The sequence below is a fragment of the Emydura macquarii genome, unplaced genomic scaffold (assembly GCF_026122565.2).
Source record: "Emydura macquarii macquarii isolate MOO-44397 ecotype Brisbane River unplaced genomic scaffold, CSIRO-AGI_Emac_v2 contig_2699, whole genome shotgun sequence".
In the NCBI taxonomy this organism is placed as follows: domain Eukaryota; kingdom Metazoa; phylum Chordata; order Testudines; family Chelidae; genus Emydura; species Emydura macquarii.
The window spans coordinates 4,172,910-4,191,084 of NW_027132836.1; the positions used below are offsets into that span (position 1 = coordinate 4,172,910).

General features: G+C 57.9%; 1 long non-coding RNA gene across 1 annotated transcript; it reads left to right on the forward strand.

Annotated features, from left to right (window-relative positions):
• Positions 1-58: 58 nt before the first annotated feature.
• Positions 59-17,420, forward strand: LOC137164924 (uncharacterized). The gene is made up of 7 exons (XR_010923237.1): positions 59-211; positions 7,155-8,198; positions 10,203-10,408; positions 11,053-11,125; positions 13,219-13,291; positions 15,028-15,257; positions 17,171-17,420. It is a non-coding gene; the product is annotated as an uncharacterized lncRNA (long non-coding RNA).
• Positions 17,421-18,175: the final 755 nt, after the last annotated feature.

Consider the following 18,175-nt stretch of genomic DNA (forward strand, 5'->3'; position numbering starts at 1 on the left):
GCGGGAAGGAAGAGCCCCGCTTCTCTCAGGGAGCCGCCGGCCCGGCTCAGGGAAGTTAACCGCTGGGTCCGCCTGCTGGGCCGGGAGCTGTCGGCGGAGGGACCCCGGGCTGGGAAGGTGAGAGCCGGCCGGAGCACACGAGCTCCCCGCGGCCCCTTCCCCTGCGGGCGGGATGGCGCCCCGCAGCCCGGCCCCCCCCCCGGATGAGCGGGTGAGTCTCTGGGGAGCGGCGGGCTCGGGGCCAGGCTGTCCGCATCGGGCCGCGTGGAGGCGGGGATGGGCTCCGCACTGGCCGGGGGCGGGGACCTTCCTGCACCGGTGAAGTTTGGGCTTTGGCCTCCCTCCTGCCATCGAGGGCTCCAGGAGCCCGGGCTGACACCCCCGTCGCGGACTGGGCCGGCCACGCTGCCCCCTGCCCTGTCCGGTCCGGTCTCAGCACCGCCCCGCAGGCCGGGCCCTGGGGCTCTCCGAGCCCGGCACCTACCTGGGGATCATCCCTGAGCCCAGGTGCAGCGGGTCTCCCGCCGGGGGGGATCACGGCTCTGCCGCCCGGCCGGGCGCAGCTTGTCGGTAGCTGCTGCCATCTAGCGTCGGCGACCCGCCGGGCAGCTCCGCGCAGCGCAGGTGCGCGCCCCGGGCGCGGGGAAGGTGGCGCGGAGGGCAGGGCTCGCCGGCACAGGGGAGCTCTGCGCGGCCCTAGCGCGCAGGGACTGGCAGCTGGGCTCGCCTGGAGCGCGGCCGGGCGGGCCCGGCTTCCCCTCTGGAGCGAGGAAGCGCTCGGGGTGCCGGGGTCGAGGAGGGCGCTTAGCTCGCGGGGAGGGTCCGGCTGGGCCCCGGGGGCCCTGCCGCGTGCACAGCGCGTGGGGAGCGGAGCAGCGGGGCCGGGCCGGGCCGGGCCGGGCCTGGGGAGGCTGGGGCTGCGCGGGGCGGTGCGGTGCGGGCCGAGGTACGTCCAGGCGCTCGGGGCGGGGCGGATACAGGGATGGAGACCGAGAGCCGGTCTGGAGCCATCTCCCGGGCCTCGTCTGTCACCGGGCCCGGCGGGAGCCGGCTGGCGAGCGGGCGGGGCTGCCTCGGTGACTCCTGCCCCGCCACGCGGCCCCTCCCCGGAGTCTCTTGGTCGGCCGGGCCCGGGGCTGGTGGCGCCTCCGCGCGGAGCCGAGGGGACTGCAAGCCACTCGCCTGTCGGCTGCGGTGGAGCGCCCGACGGACGGACGGACGGACGGACGCCTCTGGCCCAGTCGGGGCTCAGCCTTTCCTCCCCCCGGTGCCCGGACGGACGGACGGACAGACCCGGCCCTGGCACCGGTCCCCGGCAGCGCAGTGCGGGTGACAGCGGAGCTGCAGGGAAAGCCCCGCCGGGCCGCGCTGGGGACCGGGCCGCGCAGGGACCGGGCGCGGGGCGGGGGGCGCGGGGCGGCTCGGTCGAGCGGGGTCCCGGCTCCGACTTTACGGGGGGCGGAAACACTTCGGAAATGGAAGTTGTGGGGTTTCTGGGGGGTCACCACGTGACTCACATTGACCAATCGAACAGGAAAAGCGCCCCCCAGGCCAGGCGCCCGCAGGGACCGGGCAGGGAAGCGGGGCGAAGCCCCGGCGGCTGAGTGCGGCCGCCAGCCCGCGGCGCTGCGTCCGGGTGTAGGTCCTGCGGAAACCCCCGGGTCCAGCCCCCCAGCCCCGAATCCAGCTTCTCCCCGTCCAGCCCCCCACACCCGAGCGCCCCCGTCCTGCTCCCCAGAGAACCTCGCCGCCTCCTCTTCTTTTCTTTAAATGTCTTTTTCTCAGTGGAAAATCCTGCCCTTCGGAAAACCTCCGCCCGCCTTCCGGATCTGTGCCCGTGAGCCAGCCCCAGCCCCAGCCCCGCCTGGAGCCAGCCAGCGGCAGGCCCACGGCAGGGGTGGGACAGACACAGCGGCAGTGCAGCCTTGTGCAGACCTTGTGCTACACCGGGGGGGGGAGGGATGGTTCGTTACCATGACAACGAAGGGTTTGCCCCGGCCAGCAGCCCTAGCTGGCCAGTGGCCCCCGGCTGTGACCCGGCCCCTCCAGAGCACACTGGCCAACGCCTGCATGTCCGCCAGCAGCTCCCTCCCCGGGCGTTATGGGGCAGCTGCCCACATTTCCCAGCCTGCGCTGGCTGACTGGAAAGTGTGGTACACAGGGGGCGGACCCATAGCAGTGTAGCCCTGGCTGGGGAGGGTGTCATGAACCGGTTGTGCTGGTAGCATTGAAGGACCGGAGTCTGCAGGCCGTGCCGGGGGCTGGACAAGTTGTCACGGACACAGCCTCTGTGCTGAGGCCACGCCAGCAGCAGCCTGATACTGAGTTCTTGGGCCAAGTGCAGCGGTGGGTGGAGGCGCGTCAGAGCTGGTGTAACTTGTACTTTCCTCTGGCCCCTTCGCACTGAGTGAAGACTGCTCCCTTCCACTTAGACCGGGCGATTACCAGCAGGTGACACTCAGGCCTCCCCACTTCAGCTCTGCGTTCGCCCCGCTAAGTCTCAGGCGGTCTAAGCTGGTCTAAATAACTCGCAGGCTGAGGGCCCGAAGAGAGGCGCAGAGCAAGAGAAGCAGCCGTGGGTGGGGAGGCTATGTCTGTTGAGCACCCCGCCTTTAACGCAGCCGCTGTGCCAGAGGCGTGTCCGGGCATGTTACACCTATGGCTGCCTCGTTTCTTGGTGCCTCTCCAACGTGGGGGCCCTGCAAGATCTCTGCGTCACACTGGGACTCGCTGTGTGTGATGGCAATGGCAAGCGGTGTGCATGGAGGCGTCTGAGACGTTGTCGGGGTGAAGCATCCCCTGAGGCGGGTGGGTCTCATTTAACTCAGCCAGGAGTGAGAACAGGCCGTGTTTACAGCTGGCCACTGACAAAGCAAACGAATCCCAAGAAAAGACTCTGACTAGGGGCCGTGGGGCTGAGCTGGGTCAGTTAAACACCTTGGTTATGAACAGAGACAAAAGGTCTGGGGCTGGATGAAAGCTGACAACACGTCCCACGTTATTCTCCATTACAGGCAACGCGCTGCCAGCGTGACTGGCTCCCACGAAGTGGCTCCTAACTTGTTTTGATGTTTCTCTTTTCGCTGTAACCTCCTTTCAAAGTGACTTGCTTTTATTTTAATCTTAATCTGGAAGGTCGTTAAATAAAGGTCAGTTTGGTTTTACCGGATAGGCTAAGTGCTCTGTGCTCAGGAGCGGGCTGAACTGAGGCGAAGCCAGTAAAGTGGGGTGCATTGCTTCAAAGGAGGGGTGCATGCTGCAGGAAGACAATGGACTGGGCACTCGAGTGTAGCAAAACGGAATGTGTAAATTCCTAGCCTGCCCTGGAAAAGAGCAGGGCTTGTGAGAGCCTGGAGTGCTTGTGTTGTGTTGTGTTGTGTTTGTTGTGGTAGCTTTGGAGAACTTCCCCTGGAGACAAGACTGCCTCACACTGTAAGCAGGTGGTAAAGAGTCACGTTGGTTAACCCTGACAAGTATCACACATACCAAGAAGCCTGAAGGTGTAAATTACACCAGGGTTAAGCTGCTTTCACAGTTTCATAGATGCCAAGGCATGAATGGACAATTGCGGCCGCCCAGTCTGACCCCCTGTAGAGCACAGGCCCCAGACCGTCCCCAAATAATCCCTAGGGCAGAGCTTTTTGAAAAGCAGCCAGTCTTGATTTAAAAATGGCCAGTGCTGGAGAACCCGCCTGGCCCTTGGTACATCATTCCAGCGGCTAATTACCTTCATTGTTACACGTTTTGTCTGTAGTTCCAGTCTGAATCTGTTTAGCTTCAACTTCCAGCCATTGGCTCCAGTTAGAACTTTCTATGCGAGCCCTGAGCCAATTACCAGCCATTTGTTCCCATGCAGGTACTTACAGCCCATGATCAGGCCACCCCTGGACTTTCTCGTCGTTACAGTAAATAGCTGGAGCTCCTGGAGTCTATCACTATCCGGCAGGTTTTCTAATCTTTGAATCATTCACACGGCTCTTCCGAACCCTCTCCCATTTATCAGCACCCTTCCTGAATTGCAGACCCCAGACCCGGACACAGTATTGCAGAGGTGGTCGCACCAGTGCCAATGCAGAGGTAAAATAACCTCTCTGCTCTACTCCAGATTCCCCTGTTTATGCATCCCAGGATCACATTAGCTCTTTTGGCCACACATCACACGGGGAGCTCATGTTCAACTAATTATTCACTATGACCCCCATATCTTTTTCAGAGTCGCAGCTTTCCAGGATAGAGTCTCTCCTGTAAGCACGGCCGACATGCTTTGTTCCTGGATGTGTATATTGACATCTAGCCATATTAAAATGCACGTTGTTTGCTTGCAGCCAGTTTACCAAATGATCCAGATTGCTCTGTCCTCTTCATTATTTACCACTCTCCCAATTTTTGTGCCATCTGCAAACTTGATCAGTGATGATTTTGTTTTCTTCCAGGTCATTGATAAAAATGTTAAATAGCGTAAGTCCAAGAACCAATTCCTGTAAGACCACAGTAGAAACATACCCGTTCAGTGATGATTCCCCATTTACAATTATGTTTTGTGACCTATCAGGCAGCCAGGTTTTAATCCATTTAATGTGTGTGATGTTAATTTTATATCTTTCTAATTTTTTAAATCAAAATGTCATGTGGTACCAAGTCAAATGCCTTATAGATGTCTAAGTATAAAATTCTACTGCCTTTATCAACCAAATTTATAATCTCATTTAAACATTTATATCTATCAACTTAGGTTGACTGGATCTATTTTCCACAAACCCATGTTGAATGGACTTAATTATGTTACCCTCTTTAATTCTTTATTAACCGAGTCCCATCAGAGCCATTCCATTATCTTGACTGGGATTGATGTCAAAGTGACAAGTCTATAATTATCTGAGTCATCTCATTTCCCTTTTTAAATATTGACACAACATCAGTTTCCTTCCTGTCTTCTGGAACTTCTCCAGTGTTTCAAAACTTATTGAAAATCAACAGTCCAGTGAGATCCTCAGCCAGCTCTTTTAAAACTCTTATATGCAACTTAGAAGGATCTGCTGATTTTTTTAAACTGTCTAACTTTAGTAGCTGCTGTTTAACATCCACCAATGAGTAAATTCTAAGGAGATAATTTTTCACCTCCTTCCACATCACATCTAGCTTTGTATTTGATAATTGCCTTATAGTGGCTCAGAATTAAGCTGAACATTAGAATCACAGAATCCTAGGACTGGAAGGGACCTCAAGAGGTCTTCTAGTCCAGTCCCCTGCACTCAAGGCAGCATTAAATATTATCTAGACCATCCCTGACAGTGTTTGTCTAACCTGCTCTTAAAAACTTCCAGTGATGGAGATTCACAACCTTCCTAGGCAATGCATTGCGGTGTTTCACTACCCGGACAGTTAGGAGGTTTTTCCTAATGTCCAACCTAAACCACCTTTGCTGCAATTTAAGCCTATTGCTTCTTGGCCTACCCTCAAGGGTTAAAAAGAACAATTTTTCTCCTGCTTCCTTGTAACACCCTTTTATGAACTTGCAAAGTATTATCCTGTCCCTGCCTCCGTCTGCTCTTCTCCCGACTAAACCAATCCAATTTTTTCAGTTGTCCCTCACACGTCGTGTTTTCTAGACATTGAATCATTTTTGTTGCTCTTCTCTGGACTTTCTCCAGTTTGTTCACTTCTTTCTTGAAATGTGGCACCCAGAACTGGACACAATCCTTCAGCTGAGGCCTGATCAGTGCTGAGGAGAGCAGAGGAATTACTTCTCATGTCCTGCTAATACGTCCCAGAGTAATGTCTGCTTTTTGTGCAGCAGTGTTACACTGTTGACTCATATTTAGCCTGTGATCCACTATGACCCCAGATCCCTTTCTGTAGTACTGCTTCCTCTGCAGTCATTTCCCACTTTGTACACTTGCAAGTGATTGTTCCTTCCTATGCTGAGTACTTTGCATTTGTCCTTCCTGAATTTCATCCTATTTACTTCAGACCATTTCTCCAGTTTTTCCCAATCATTTTGCATTTTAATCCTATCCTCCAAAGCACTTACAACCCTTCCCAGCGTGATATCATCTGCAAACTTTATACATGTCCTATCTATGCCATTATCGAAATCACTGATGACAATATTGATCAGAACTGGACCCAGAACTGATCCTTGCAGGACCCTGCTCAATATGCCCTTCCAGCTTGACTGTGAATCACTGATTACTCTCTGGGAATTGCTTTTCAACCAGTTCCGCACCCACCTTATAGTAGCTCCAGCTAAGCTGTATTTCCCTAGTTTGTTCATGAGAAGATCATGTGAGACAGTATCAGAAGCCTTACTAAAGTTGAGATATGCCACATCTACTGCTTCACCCCATCCACAAGACTTAAAGCTATTAGGTTGGTTTGACGATTTGTTCTTGACAAATCCATGCTGACTGTTACTTATCACTTTGTTATCTTCTAGGAGTTTGCGAACTGATTGCTTAATTATCTGCTCCATTATTTTTCCAGGTACTGAGGTATGCGTGCTCTGAGGATGATTGGTTTGAACTCTGAGTGGGACATAATATACTTTTGGTTAAATGGAGGCTTAAATACTTGGGTAAACACAAGAGGAAACTTGGGTGCTTGTTGGCTACTCCCCTGGTTGTAGACAGTCAGCTGCTTTGCCAAGGGGGGCTGGCAGTTCATCAGGAGACATGGCAGAACTTTCTCCAGGTCTGGAGCGCAAACGTCTTTATGTGCTAGTCAGACGCCAGCCCATCATGAACGGGCTGAAATCAGATTGCCAGGAGACAAGCCCAGGCCACGTTAATGAGCATTCTGATCAAAGATGTTCACGCCCCAGGGCAAGTTCTAACTCCAGAGCTCAATCTGTTACACTCTGCCGTAAACGCTCCGGGCTGGACACAGAGCCTGGCCTGCTGCCCCTCAGGTAGCTGCTGGGCCTTCCCTGGATGGAGCCAAGGGGCCGTGAGTTAGAGATTTACTGAGCCCTGGCTTAAACATTTCCAACTGTGACTCCCAGCATAGCTGTGCAACCGCATCCTCCCGCCTCTGCCAGCCAAATGTGTTCGTGTCATAATGACAGCCCGGAGAGGAGACGGAGGGGGAGGGGAGATTGTTGTGTGTTTTCTGCACTGTATAATTTTGCATCTGATTCGTGCATTCTAACTTCACAGTCAGAGAAGTTCTGCTGGATTCTGACGCCACCGTGCTGAGGAGGAAGAGACCATTAAATGTAAGCGAGCAGCAATTGCTTGGAACTTGAGAAAGCAATTAGGGAAACCTCAGGCAGATTCTTCCAAATTAAGCTGATTCTGGAAAGAAGGAATCCCCTATAATTAGCTCTGCAGCTTCCCAGCAGCCCGGCCCCTTCCATGTGCCGTGAAGCAGAGAGGAGAGTTTCGTGATCAGAACATGTCGGCAGCGGTTCTTTGAACATTTTTCAGCTCCAACACTTTTCAGGCTGAATTTATTTCCGTTTGGCAAAGGCCTAAAGCCTCAATATGGAGACTCCAAGAGCTTCTCCGAATAGCTTCTCTGTGGACAAGTGGTTTGGATCTATTCTGGAGCCCAGAGAACAAGGGCTCCCCGGACCTGGATGTCGTGTGACAGACACTTAGCACCACCTGCTGGTCCCATCAGGGGTGGGAGTCTCACACCAAACTTGGGAAGGGTGTGGGACAGTCCCTGGGAGCATGCGTCCTTGGACCTGACAGACGCTGTGCCCGCTGGTCTCGGTCTTCTCTCGGGATGCTGCTGCCCCAGCACAGTTCTTCGGATCGCCCGGCTGTGTCCATGGGATGTTGCCCTGCATTACCTTGGTCTGTTTATTCACAATGAGCAGTGGTAGGAGGTGTGGAGCCTTTCTGCCCTGGGCTGGCCGCATAGCTGCCAGCACTTTTCACAGCTTCAGAGATTTTAAGCCAGACGGGCCCACTATGATCAGCTTGTCTGAGCTCCACAAGCCAGGCAAAGTCACCCGCTGAGTGAGAGCAGATCTTTTAGCCAGTGACCCCCAATCGTGATGTGAAGACACCAAGGGATGGAGAATCCACCCCCCCGGGTAAATCGGTGCAGTAGTTACTTGCTCTCCCTACAAGACGGGCTCGTCCTTGCTGGTCTGCACTGATCTGGTTTTTAGCCCCAGCCATTCTGCCGCATTCTGCCTATGCTTGCTAGACTGAAGAGCTTGCTCCTGTCAGAACGCTACTCCCCACAAGGTTAGTTATAGCCCACCTGACCTTCACTGCCAGGCAGGCCGGGACATGCTCCTGCCCATTGACACACGTGGGGAAACTGAGGCAAAGCATGGGCGTGAGTTGCCTAAAGCGGTCAGTGCCAGAGTTGGATTAGAGCACAGACGTCCCTTGTGCTTAGTCAACTAGGTCGTGCAGCATCTCCCATTGCTGAGTGGCCAGACAGTCCCCGCTGGCGGCAGCGCAGGCCAATTAGGTGGCCCATGGCTCTGGGCAGGCTTGTGCTAGCCCTCGTGCCACCCATGCCAATCCAGGTGGCAGCTCCCTGCATGGCTATGAATGGGTCTGGGACACCCACTCCAGTGCGGCACCCAGAGCTTGGGCGCCCTGCAGCCTCTGTGTTTATTTGTTCAGGAGCCAGGCTATGGGGCGAGCCCTGCAGCATGGGGCAGCAGGAGCTGCCTGCAGTGTGTGCCGGGGGTGGCGGAGTGAGGGGGTTAGTGTGGGTGGCTGGAGCTGGGGTGACGGTGATGCATGGGGGGGCAGGGAGCAGGCCTGTGGAGAGCTGGAGTAGGTGGGGCCAGGGGTTGGGTTGGGGTAAAGCGTTAGTGGGGTGCGGGGGTCACTGGTAGTGGGGAAGGCAGAGCAGCGCAGAGCACCTTGTGTTGCAATTGACAGCCATGCTGAGTGGATGCTCCATGCTGTGCGCTGCAGGCCCAGGGACTGGCTAGTTGCAGGGCAGTGGGTGCGGTTAGCCTGGCTCCCTATTTCTGCTCCTCTCCTTCCTGTGTCCTCCCCGCACCTGAGCAGAGCCAGACATGGCTACTAGGCAGAGGCCTAGGGGCATCTTCGGGTGACGGCTCCTCGGGGGGGGGGTAGGGAGGGGGTGTTGCTCCGGCCAACGGGGGTTGGTGGTTGCCTTGTTTCTGACTTTCACTTCCTCTTTCCCACATCCCAGAGGCTCTTGCACAACCCCAAGCCAGGCTCCAGCCAGCGCGTCCCATCTGTTCACAGTGGCAAGGACACATCAGCCTCTGCCGTTGCTATGGGTGAAAAATGCCCCAACAAACCCGCTGAGGAGAGACCCGTGAAATAACTAAATGGATGTTCCTTACAGCACTACCTACTGGCCGGCCCCGTGCACCCTCTGGACCGGCTGCTCATATGCACGCACATGTGTTCACGCCTGCCTGCTCACTCACGCTGTGTGCGTGCCCACACAGACACTGCCATGTTCGCGCCCATCCAGTCTTTATTTTAGGCGGCCTCCATGCAGACCCTCAGGCCTTGGCTGGGAGGCACGTTCTGCTAGCTAGCAGCAGCTTGCCTCTGTGCCACTGGCGTCCTGCTCGCCCCGACTTGTCTGTTGGGGTTTTGGGGTGAACCACATGCTGTGGGCCTGTTTACATTTGGGTTTTCCTCTGCCCTGTAATCAGCTACTCGTTCCTTCCCACAGCGTGTCCCACGCACTGCGCACCGCTGGAAATGGCAGGATACGCTGGCCACCCGCCCACCCTGCGCCCGTGTTTAATTGGAGAGCGGGCCCCTGGCATTCAGACCTGCTGACGTCAGTGTTGTTCACAACTGAGCAGCTGGAAAGGAGGGCCCGGGGCGTGCCAGCTTGGGCACGCTAAGGGAGCGGGTTGCCATTCAACACACAGGCTCACCCTCTCCCCAAGGACACAGACACACGGGGCTCACGCCAGCCTCCACTGGCAGGCCTGTGGAATGGCTGCTCTGTTACCTGGGCCCGCGTGCTGGAGACACAAACACCTGTGTGTCCTTTGTACCACATCAGGCTTGCTGCAAGTGGGAGAGAATTGATCTGAGTCCGGGTCCTGACCAGGTGCAGAGCGGTGTGCGCACGTGTGAGTGTGTGAAGGCGCTGGTGCAGAAGTGGAAGCCAGGGACTGTCACTCGTGCTCTTACGCATGTTTATGCCTGACTGGGAGCTGGCTCCTGTTGTTTCAGGGTTCTGACATTTAGCTACTTGTAAATAACTCGGTCTGTTTCTGTCCTTTCCAACAGACCTGTGCTGCACGGGGGCCTGTGGGCTGAGCCAGCGTGGCCTGCTGTGTGATGGGCCAGTCTGGCTGGATCAGACCCAGGAGCACCGGTGGAGACGCGTCTATCCAGCGCCGCACGTGGAAGCTGAGTGCATGTCTGCGTGAGATCCCTGCTGTGCAAAGCAGGGCCTGAGGCATATATGGGGCAGCTGTAACCTCAGGTCTCATGTGAGGGCTGGCACACCACATGCATAAAAACACGCCCCCTTCTCTACTGGTCTGTGCCCATCCCTGCCCCCTCAGGCACTGCACAGGATGGCGTGTCCCTGCCATGGGCTAGCAGCTGCACCGTGGCCGAGGCGAGCAATGCACTCCCTTTGCAAGGCCACACCTGAGTGCAGCGCCCGGTGGGTTGGCGGCTGCTGGCTGTACTGCAGCCTGCCTCTCTGGGATACCTGGTGGATCCGGAGAGCCGGGAGAGTGTGACCCGCTCGCTACGGAGACGCGCTGTCATCCCAGCTCCCTGGGCGCTAATTTCCCTCTTTTCCTGCTCAGTTAATGGCTGGAAATGTTTTGGATTCTGGCAGCAGGGCCTGGAGGTGGCTGTGAGGAATCGCTCCCGCGGGCTCCATCGGGTAATTTATCGGCTGTGCTGCGTAAATCAGCCCAGGAGAGGCTCAGAGACAGCTGCCTCCCTGAGGCCTAGGAGGCACCCTCTGCTGCCGGGTGCCTGGTGAATGATGTAGCAGCTTCCCCAGGCTGGGCTCAGCCTCCTCCCAGGGCGGGGAGGGGGGCAGAGAGCCTCAGGGGTCAAACAGGCAGGGTGGGGGAAGAGAATGACTCACTGCTCAACTTTTCTCACTCTTTTCCAGCGTCCCTCCTATTTCTCAGCTGTCAGTGGAGACACGGCACACGCCAGCCAGGGCCAGGCTGGGACAGGTAAAGGTTGGTGTCAGAAATGGAGATTTCACAGGGGCGCCCTGCCCCTCCCTCGCCCTGGAGAGGGTCGGGGACTTGCTTTAACTCACCTCCTGCCCACGTCTGGGACCCTGCACTCAGCGCACTGCTTGGCCACGTAGCCCCAGGCCAGGGTGTCCAGGGGGCTCTGGGTCACAGCTGGCACGAGTCCCTGTGCAGAAAATGCAGCTGGATGGGCAACATCCCGTCACACAGCGTGAAGGAGGCTGCCGCCATTCCCAGCCGCCGCCCGCAAGGGCTGAGAAAAGCCCCCCCCGGAGAACAGTCACGTTAGAAACTGCTCTGCTTAGGAGGGTTTGATCTGGCTGCGTAACCTGCATGTTGGGTGGGGAGCAGAGGTCAAAGGTCAGGCTCCCCTAAGTCCTGTGCGTTATCTTCACCCTGAGACTGGCCAAGATACCCTGGGCTGCCTCCGATGCCCTGAGCCCTGTCCCGAGACCCCAGCCACGCTGATGCTAAGCGCGCCAGGCCGGGCAGAGCGCCATGTGCTTCACACAGGTGGGTCAGGGTCTTGGCCCCAGGGAGGGGACGTGAGCTGCTGAGGTCACCCAGCGACTCAGTGGCTGAGCTGGGACTGGAGCCCGCTGCCGTGTGAGGTGGCAGGCTGAGGGAGCGGCTGAGCTCCTGCTGCGAGCTCGCCAGCGCGGCTCTGAATGCTGGAGCCGCAGACGGAGCGAACGTCTGCGAAGAGGCGAGTGCGGGAAGGGGCATTTTCGCCTCCATGTGGTGCGCAGATTGGAAACAGTCTGGTTAAGTCGTTGGCTCTTTTGGGAGGTCTGCTCTGGAGCTGCGCCTGTCTGTGCCCCCTCCCCACGATTCATCAACATGCAGCAAATACGCCCAGATGCTGGGAGATTCGGTTCACATCCAGCTGTGGCTTGGAGCTGACTTGCATGCCTGGCTTCATGTGGGACCTGGGCTCTTGGACAGGATACAACCCCCTGGTCTCCAAAGGGCCCTGTTTCCGAGATCAGCCGCTCCCTAAAGCCCGCACACATGTGTTCAATTAAGCAGCACTTTGGCCAGCCGAGCTGCATAAGTCACTGCGTGGAATGAGGCTGGAGCCCCTGGTGGCAGCTTGCAGTTAATTTTCCTGGCTCTGCTGTGCCACGCCAGCGCACTGAGCAGCCCCAAGCGGGTCCCATGCGCGAGGCAGGGCTTTAACCCTTGTGTAGCAGCCTGGGCCTGGGCTGGGTCTCTGCACTTAGCCGCCTCCCCGGGAGCTTTCTGGCTGGAGCAACTGCAGCTTTTCCGACTTTGCTTCCTGACCTGCATCCCACATGGCTGCCGCACGGACACGACCCACTCCCAGCGCGCGCTGCCGTGGCCAGAGCCTGTGCCATTGCAGCACCGCCCGGAGTCACGCCAGGCTGGGCACATGGGCACCTCTTTCCAGGGAAGGCAGGGGAGGGAGGGACAGGACGGAGGAAGGTGCTAATGGCTGTGACGAGGTCCCCGCTTCTAGCATGTGCTGCACATTCCAGCAAAGTGAACAAAGCGCTGGAGCCCAGAGACTTCCTCACAATCCTGCTCCATGGCCCGTGCCTTCCCTGCAGCCAGAGCCTGCACCCCCCAGGGAGGCTTTGGCACTCGGGCCTGAGAAGTACCCGCTGCAGGGCAGCTTGACTCTCTTGCCGGAGCCCCTGAAGCACATGGAAACTGATCTACACTGAAGACAGCCCAGATCTGGAGGAGTTTCTCAGGGAGGAGCATTGGGCTCCCACTGCCTACCCTGCCCTGGGAGCAGCTGGGACTGGGGAGAGGCAGATGTTAATGTTTGTGATTCTCCATAGCGCTGAGGGGCCAGCTGGCTGGTGAATCAGAACCAGAGTCAGTCTGAACACAAGGGAGCTGGGGCTGGGGCTGGGGCTGAGTGTGAGCACAGGAGGTTTTTTTCCAGCCAGACAGAGTAAGCAGCTGCCTTCAGCCAGGATAACCCTTATGTCATAGTGAGAGGACAAGCAAGACTAAAACAAAGTCTCTGTGGGAGAGCATGGTGTAGGCCTCCCCTGTGGCAGTCTGCACTGAACTCACCACAACATGGCTCCCTGTCTCTGCAGAGAAGGATGGCTTAGAAACGTAAAGGTGCGGGGCACGGAAGGTGGAAGCAATCACACACTAAAGACACCAGCGGTGAGTAAAACAATCAGCAGCAAAGCAGAGAGTCTGGAGCGAGATACTCCCCCTCCAGGTGGGCACAGGCCAGGCTCTGCGTGCGTGTGTGTGTGTGTGTGTGTGTGTGTGTGAGCAGAGTGGGATTTGGCGGACAGGTGCCTTGAGGAGCGCTGCATGGGGAACACCTGCCGTGCTGCTGCGCACACTGGGCAGGCCCCGCCCAGCCCCTCAGCTACCAAGACAACGGCCACCCTGTAAAGCCCAAAGATTAAGGCTGTGGTGCTGCTGGGCCAATCAGAGACATCCCAGCAGAGTGGGGAATAGGAGCCAGCAGGAAGGGGTTCAAATGGAGCCTGCTTGGCAGAGATTGCTGCTAGCACAGCCTGGGCCTCGCCCGCCCTGCCTGCGAGGAAGCAGGACAGGCCGTGCTACTGCAGCACTTTGCACTGCGGGTGCTCCCCGGGCGCTTGACCTTTTGGCCCTGGTGCCATCCAGACTGGCCAAGGATGCGGGGGCGTGAGGGGTCCCAGCCCCAACCCGGAGACTTCTGCGCTCCAGAAAGAGGCGATGTCTGCAGACGGGGCAGTCACGGGAGGTGGCGCTGAGGTCAGGGAGCTTCGTCCGCACTTCACCAGGGAAGTTGGGCTCTGAAGAGTGCGTTTGAATGCCGGAGCAACTCCTGCGCCCGGAGGGGCTGCAGCTATAGGCACAATCTCTGCTCCAGGCATGCAGTGGGATGGGGGCGAAGGGGAGTTCTCCACAGCACCGCTGGGCCTTCCTCATTGCCAGGCAGTCGATTGCTGTCCCGTTTGGCCCCTCCTTGGGTTCCCCAACAGACGCATGGCCAGCCACCATCCCACCTCGAGCCAAGGAGACGCTCGCAGCTCCCAAAACATGAACACAAAGAGCCAGGCACGCACACAGGTGCTCACAATCACGCCCCCTGGAACATGCCCACATCTCTTCAAACGCCCCTGTGCTAGGTACTGTACAACACAGAACAAGCCCCAGAGACAGACCAAACAAGCCAGACCCCACATCGGTCAGTGGCAGTGGCAGGGGCGCGTGGATAAGAGCACAAACGGGCAGATTAACGCTGGAGGGGGAGCCCCAGAGCAGAAGACACCCTGGGCTTGGGTCAGGCCCCTCTGATCACCTCCCCCTGCATGTGGGGTCAGTGTGGGGTGCAGCTGTGAGCCCTGCCCCTGCCAGCCACTGCCTCTTGCCGTGTGCTGAGTGCCGGCATGCCCCAGCCTCACTCTGCAGGACAGGGAGGGGCTGGTGGCTGGCAGGAGTGGGACATGAAGCTGCTGTGGTGCCAGCCCCAACAGGGGCATGGAGTAGCCCCACTGGGCTGGGGCCCAAAGATGAGGTGGCAGCCCAGATGCAAGTTTGGAGGGAAGGGTCTGACCCAGGTCAGGTTTGGGTTGGCTCTTCTAGGGCTTTAAAACTGGGCCTGCAGAGACTCAGAGTCCCTCTGCGATCACCTTGGGGGGCCCTGGGTGCTGTGAGCCAGTGGCAGGTGTGCAGCCCCCTTCTCCTGCCTGGATGAGCAAAGGCTGCAGCCTCCTCTCTGTCCCTCTGGGTCACGTCTTTGTTGGGCAAGTGTGGGCCAGTCCAGCGCAGAGGGGAGACTGGCTTTTCTCTGCCCCTTGCCCCTGCAGCACCGCGTATGTGCTCAGGAAGGTGCCGCCCCCAAACCTGGACTGGCATCTGCCAGGCTCATGGAAAAGCTGCCCCATTTCTCCCAGCAGGTCCAAGGTGCCTTCGACAGCCTGTTGCCTTTGCAGCAGGTTCTGGGAGCTGCTGGCGAAGACACGTGGGGCTGTTGCTTTTGCCGTGACAGTGTCTCTTTGGACTCCCAGGGAGGAGGGGCCACGGGGCTGGGATCCCAGTGGAAGCTGTCCAGAAGCAGGCACTGAGGAATCTGGCGCTCTTCATGTGACAGTGCATGCGTGGCACCTACCCTCTCGTGTGCACACAGGTAGTGGGGCTCGGGCGGGGGTTGGTTTTACCATAGTAAACAGCATTCAGGCCACGTGTGTTGTCATGGCCCCACAGAACCGGTGCTGTGACCGCACCCAGCCTGGGAACAGGCTCTGGGATGACCCTGGCAGACCCCCAGAGGGCTTCACCACCTCCTTAGGCCGGACCTCTGGGCCCTCAGCCCGCCTGCTTCCCACCATGCGGTCCCCTCAGTGAGTCCCGCTGAAGCAGGCCTCGGAGAGAGACTTGTGCAATCTTGGGGAGCAAGGCACCTCCCACAGCAGCTGCAGGGACCCTCGCGCAGCACCAGCCCGGACAGAGCAGCAGGTTTACACGCTAGCTGCACCCAGCACAGGAAGCCCTGGGTTAGCACCAGAAAAGAAAGTTGCAGAATAGTCCGTTGTGGTCAGCAGGAAGCGCCTGCCAAGCTGCAGCGTCCTTTGTTCTCCAGCTGGTCAAACATGGCTGGTTTCCTGCAGGGGGAGGGCCCTCTAAGGTCGTTAGTTGCTAGGTACCAAATATCCTGGTGATTGTATTTGCCTTTGTCTCCACAGACTCTCCATTGACCTGGGCCCCAAACCTGAGGTAGTTAGGCATCAGTCCAACCTGCCATGTCTGGGCCTCTGCAGACAGTAAACAGCCCTTTCCCACCGCCTAGCTAACAATGCAGCATGGAGGGGAAACCGAGGCACACAGCATTCCTATAAAACATTACAGAAAATTCCCAGCCTGTCCTAGTGTTGTGCTGAGGAGATGCTCCTCTGTGGAAGGTGGTGAGTGCATGGCCTGGAATCCCTCACCCATGTTCCCTAGGGCTCAGGCCACGTCTACCCTATGGGGATGATGCTGGTGTTAATCTACAGCGAAGGTGCTGCAGCTATGCTGCCATAGCCCCTAGTGGAGCTGCAGCCCACGCTGACAGAAGAGCTTGTCTCGTGGGTGCAGGTACCTGCCTCCCTGCGTGGTGATGGCTGGGCTGCTGAATGCATGCTTCCGCTGACTAAGCTGCACCCACAGCTGGTTAGGGTGGCCTCGCCGCGGTGCTCAGAGGTGTGGAGTGTTCACATCCCTGAGCGATATCGCTGTGGCAACCTCACCCTTTAGCTAGAGCAGCCTCAGTTGTCTTCTCTGTCTGTCAGCGAGTGCTCGCACCCCGCACAGCCCAGCCGTTCCCACGGTGCCGCTAGCTTCCCCGGGCTGCTGGGCCGGGCCGGGCCGGGCTGCTGCTAAAAGACACCAAATGGCTCTCCTGGCTGCACAGAGCAGATGCTCGGCAGGAGCGGCCAGCCCTGACTCCTCCCGAGTCACTAGTGCACTTCATCCTGGGCTGGGCCCTCCGGTCCCCGCCTGCTCTCCTGGCTGGCTCCCTCCTGCCTGCCTGAAAGTGTCTGCCCCAGGTAGCCTCTCTGAGGAGGAGGAGGAGAGCAGAACTGGAAAGAAGCCTGAGCTGAGACTGCTCCTCCCCTGTGCCTCACTCCTGCTGCTGCTCAGCCCAGGGGGCTGGCTGGGGCAGGCACTAGGCTCATGTTCATTTCAGAGGCACTGGGTTGCAGCTATGCTGCGAAGCTGAGACACCTCCTGCATTGCACTGCCAGTGGGGCAGCCCCTGCCAGTGCAGGAGGGTGCTACAGCAGTGGCCAGTGCCTTAGCTGCATGTCAGGGCGCTCTGCAGAGTCCAGTTTCAAGCGATCAGGTTGCGTGGATCTGCATGACCCTCAAAAGGAACTTCTCAAACGTTCGGAAACACCAGCTCCATGGGTGTCCTGCGCACAGGGAGGGAGGGGGTGACTCAGGGTTTATGTGCAGTGAGATGGGCAGTAACAGCCCGCCTCTAGTGAACCTCTACTGAGCATGTGCAAATGGGGCTCTTTCAGAGGCTTGTAACCTGGCCACATTTGGATGCATTTTCAGCGGGATGGCGAGAGGCTGGCCCTGCTCCAACAACCAGAGGTGCTGCTGCTGCCAAGGGACAAGCTGAAAGAACTCGTAACATAGAATCCTAGGGCTGGAAGGGACCTCGCGAGGTCCTCTGCGCCACGCCCTGCACTCGTGGGGGGAGGAACGTTGTCTTGCCCAGCTTCATCCTCCAAAGTGACTGACCTGCGTCTGCTGAAACTTTCCCCAAAAAAGCAGCCTTCAGCAGACACCCAGCATGGAACACTTCAGCCCGGAGGGCTCCGTTTTGGCAGAGTCTTATGATAAAACATATTAAGCAACTGTAACCCCTGGTGTCAGTACCTGTGCCACCTACAGTCATTGTGGGCTGCACATATGGCCCTCTGAAAAGCCCTGAGCAGAGCAGCACCCTTAATTAGCTTAGCAGTCCTTGCATTCCTGGATGGTAGTCTCAGCTGTTTCCACTGATGTAACCAATGATACACAGGCTGCAGGCTAGAATATTAGTTGTAACAATGTGTTAAGGTCAGTCTGTGTTTCCAGACCCTTTTAGCAAATAGGAACCCTTCAGTTGCTTGATTACAGCACTGTGCAGGGCACCTGCTGTACAGCACCGCGCCTGCAGACGGCTAACACCGGGTGGGTCTAGGCAGCCAGAGGCCCACAGCATGTGTCACTAGCTACAAGCAGAGGAATGCCAGGAGCACCGTGCCTGGGGCTGACCTGCTGCCGTGGGGCCGGCCAGCCTCTGGGCGCCCCTACCCCATCGCCGCAGCCCGAGCGAGCCGGACCTCGCTACTGACACCTGCTGGCGAAGAGGGGGACGAGCGGCTCCGCGCGGCGGGGAGGGAGCTCTTTGCTGCCATCTGTTGGAGAGCGAGTGGAACTGACTGAGCCGGCCCAGCCCCATTTGCACTGCAGTCTTGGCACCTGGGGCATGGTGTTTGGAGCACAGCTCACCTCGGAGTTTGGGGCACTACATGTGAGTGGGCCTCTTGCACTAGGGCAGGACAGGAGCCA